Source organism: Salvelinus sp. IW2-2015, linkage group LG25 (assembly GCF_002910315.2).
Source record: "Salvelinus sp. IW2-2015 linkage group LG25, ASM291031v2, whole genome shotgun sequence".
Taxonomy (NCBI): domain Eukaryota; kingdom Metazoa; phylum Chordata; class Actinopteri; order Salmoniformes; family Salmonidae; genus Salvelinus; species Salvelinus sp. IW2-2015.
In genome coordinates, this window is record NC_036865.1 from 14,075,864 (window position 1) to 14,079,692 (window position 3,829).

Genomic DNA, 3,829 nt, shown 5'->3' on the forward strand with positions numbered 1-3,829 from the left:
TGTGGGGTGTGTGTGTGGTGTGTGTGTGTGTGTGTGTGTGTGTAGTGTGTGTGTGTGTGTTTCGTGCGTGCTTGCGTATGTGTGTGTGTGTGTTGTGGTTGTATTCTTGCAGCAGTGCATGACCCAGGTGAGGCTGGTAAAGGTTAATTGGTATTAGACCGGACTGGCGGCAGGGGGGTCTCTGTGTTCCACCCTGGGGTTGAGCCTGGGCTACAGACATGTTGGGTAGGGGGGTGGCCCCATGCAGGAAGCCCACCCAGCCACCCACAAGTGTGATATTTAATGATCAACCTCCTCCTCCCCACATACATATATGCATGCACTGAAAGAACACACAAAAACACAAACACACCACACACCACACACAACACACACACACACACCACCACACACACACAACACACACACACACACACACACACACACACACACACACACACCACACCACAACACACACACACATTGGTTTTACAATACAAGTGGGAACAAAACATTTATTACCATTCAAAATCCTATTTTCCCCTAACCCCTAACCTTAACCCCAAATCCTAATCCTCAACCCTAACCCTAATTGTAATTCTAATTGTAACCCTAACCCTAAACCTAACCCCTAAGATTTAAAATAGCATGTTTCCTTTCTTTTTTTCTTCTTGTTTTACTATCCTTGTGAGTACTTTTGGAACCCAAAGGATAGTAAAGTTATACACAACACACACACACACACACCACACACACACACACCACACACACACACACACAAATAGCTATTCTGGCCCAGCACATTTCCTCCACCTGAGCACAAACACCTTTGCCCCTGCTTAGACTACACACCGTCGGTGAAAGTGGAGTAAACAGGGGCGATTTTGTGTGTATTTGTGTGTGTGTGTCTACAAGTTTCTCTTACACTGTTGGTGCGCAAGGACACCCTCCCTCCGCAGCGGGCACAAAACTTGGTCTGGCAGTAAGAGCAGAGGCTGCCACAGCCGTCAGCAAACTTGGTCTTGTGGCAGATGCCACAGGTGGGAGCGTCGTCCCGGTGCTGGCCCGTGGTGGTCTGCCGGCGCGTCTCCTCCCCCACCCGCCGCACCGTCTCCCTGTAGCTCGACATCTGCTGCTGGATACCTCTGAGAGAACAGGAAGGAAGGAAAGGTACAAAGTTAGCTAAATCAAATCAAATCAAAATGTATTTATAAAAGCCTTTTTACATCAGGGGTTGTCATAAAGTACCTATACAGAAACCCAGCCAAAAACCCCAAAACAGCAAGCAACGCAGATGTAGAAGCACGGTGGCAAAAATTCCCTAGAAAGGCAGGAACCTAGGAAGAAACCTAGAAAGGAACCAGGCTCTGAGGGGTGGCCAGTCCTCTTCTGGCTGTGCCGGGTGGAAACTATAAGAGTACATTAGTTTAAGGCTAGATCGTTAAGGCTAGATCGTTCTTCAAGATGTTCAAACGTTCATAGATGATCAGCAGGGTCAAATAATAATCACAGTGGTTGTAGAGGGTGCAACAGATCAGCACCTCAGGAGTAAATGTCAGTTAGCTTTTCATAGCCGAGAATTCAGAGGTCGAGACATCAGATTCGGTAGAGAGAGAGAGAGTTACAGGACAAAATAAAAACCCTCCAACCCAAAAAGGCCTGTGGTGTTGATGGTATCCTTAATGAAATGATCAAATATGCAGACAACAAATTCCAATTGGCTATATTAAAACTCTTTAACATCGTCCTTAGCTCTGGCATCTTCCCCAATATTTGGAACCAAGGACTGATCACCTCAGTTCAGTAGTCAGGTCAGCTCAGTCAGTCAGTCAGTCAGTCAGTCAGTCAGTCAGTCAGTCATCAGTCAGTCAGTCAGTCAGTCAGTCAGTCAGTCAGTCCAGTCAGTCGTCAGTCAGTCAGTCCAGTCAGTCAGTCATCGTCAGTCAGTCAGTCAGTCAGTCAGTCCAGTCAGTCAGTCAGTCAGTCAGTCAGTCAGTCAGTCAGTCAGTCAGTCAGTCAGTCCAGTCAGTCAGTCAGTCAGTCAGTCAGTCAGTCAGTCAGTCAGGTCAGTCAGTCAGTCCAGTCAGTCAGTCAGTCAGTCAGTCAGTCAGTCAGTCAGTAGCAGTCAGTCATCAGTCAGTTCAGTCAGTCACAGTCAGTCAGTCAGTCAGTCAGTCAGTCACACAGTCAGTCAGTCAGTCAGTCAGTCAGTCAGTCCAGTCAGTCAGTCAGTCAGTCAGTCAGTCAAGTCAGTCAGTCAGTCAGTCAGTCAGTCCAGTCAGTCAGTCCAGTCAGTCAGTCAGTCAGTCAGTCAGATCAGTCAGTCAGTCAGTCAGTCAGTCAGTCAGTCAGTCAGTCAGTCAGTCCAGTCAGTCAGTCAGTCAGTCAGTCAGTCAAGTCAGTCCAGTCAGTCCAGTCAGTCAGTCAGTCAGTCAGTCAGTCCAGTCAGTCAGTCAGTCAGTCAGTCAGTACAGTCAGTCAGTCAGTCACGTCAGTCAGTCAGTCAGTCAGTCACGTCAGTTCCCAGTCAGTCTTCCTCTCTCTCTCTCTCCTCTCTCTCTCTCTTCTCTCTCTCTCTCTCTCTCTCTCTCTCTCTCTCCTCTCTCTCTCCCTCTCTCTCCTCTCTCCTCTCTCTCTCTCCTCTCTCTCTCTCTCTCTCTCTCTCCTCTCTCTCCTCTCTCTCTCTTTCTCTCCTCTCTCTCTCCTATAGTATTTGGATGTTACAAGTATTTTGAAAGATCTATCTGCCTCTGTTTGTGATGTAAATATGATATGTGTTTATAATGTATTATGGATGAAGCTACAAACCTGTTTTGAATTGATCTTGTCTACAAGCATTTATAACTGCACATTAACAGCGCTTATACATGACTTAAGGCTACAGATGCATTCATAAAACATACATAGGTGTTAATATGTATTATGACACATACTATAAGCATTCCTATTAGCGTATGGCTGTTTTCCAAAGAGTCTACTTCAATGCATCAGTAATAGCTGTACGTGGTTCATTCAGCTTGGTGGCTCAGTGAGTGTACTGGGTCTGTGAATCCTGTCTCGTATTTTGGTGTGGTTCAGCAGTGTCAGGTGGGTGCAGTTGCGAGACAGACTGTTTTGTAGTGTTAGAAGGAAATCAAAACTTGCAATTGTGCTTTGCTGCCACTGGGTGCTCTGTGCGCAATGCGCTGGCAGATTTATATACTCTTTAAACGTCCTGCAACGGTGTCATGCTTATTATATGTCATGCAATATACAGAAAGGTTTCAGGAAATGAAAAAAAGCTGCCATGTCCCATTAACGAACATGTACTTATGAAACTTCAGGAGCTTACTTAAATACATTTTGGCAAAAAATGTTCGTCCTACAGTGACAATAAAGACAATTAATGCTGGAGAGTTAATGTTTCAAATACTTTGGCGAGGTCTTATGTACTACCTTGTCCCGGAACAGCTGTTTTCGAACCCTCTCTCTCTCTCCCTTTCTCTCTCTCTCTCTCTCTCTCTCTCTCTCTCCTCTCTCTCTCTCTCTCTCTCTCCTCTCTCTCTCTCTCCTCTCTCAATTCAATTTCAATTCAAGGGGCTTTATTGGCATGGGAAACATGTGTTAACATTGCCAAAGCAAGTGAGGTAGATATTATACAAAAGTGAAATAAACAATACAAATTACAGTAAACATTACATATACAGAAGTTTCAAAACAATAAAGACATTACAAATCTCTCTCTCTCTCTCTCTATTCTCTCTCATCTCTTCTCTCTCTCCCTTTCTCTCCCTTTCTCTCTCTCCCCTTCTCTCCCTTTCTCTCTCTCTCTCTCTCTCCTTTCTCTCCCTTTCTCTCTCCACCTTTCTCC

At 45.5% G+C, this 3,829-nt stretch overlaps 1 pseudogene; it reads right to left on the bottom strand.

The window, feature by feature from the left end:
* Positions 1-3,829, bottom strand: part of LOC111951711 (regulating synaptic membrane exocytosis protein 1-like) — an 80,028-nt pseudogene that overhangs the window by 51,569 nt on the left and 24,630 nt on the right.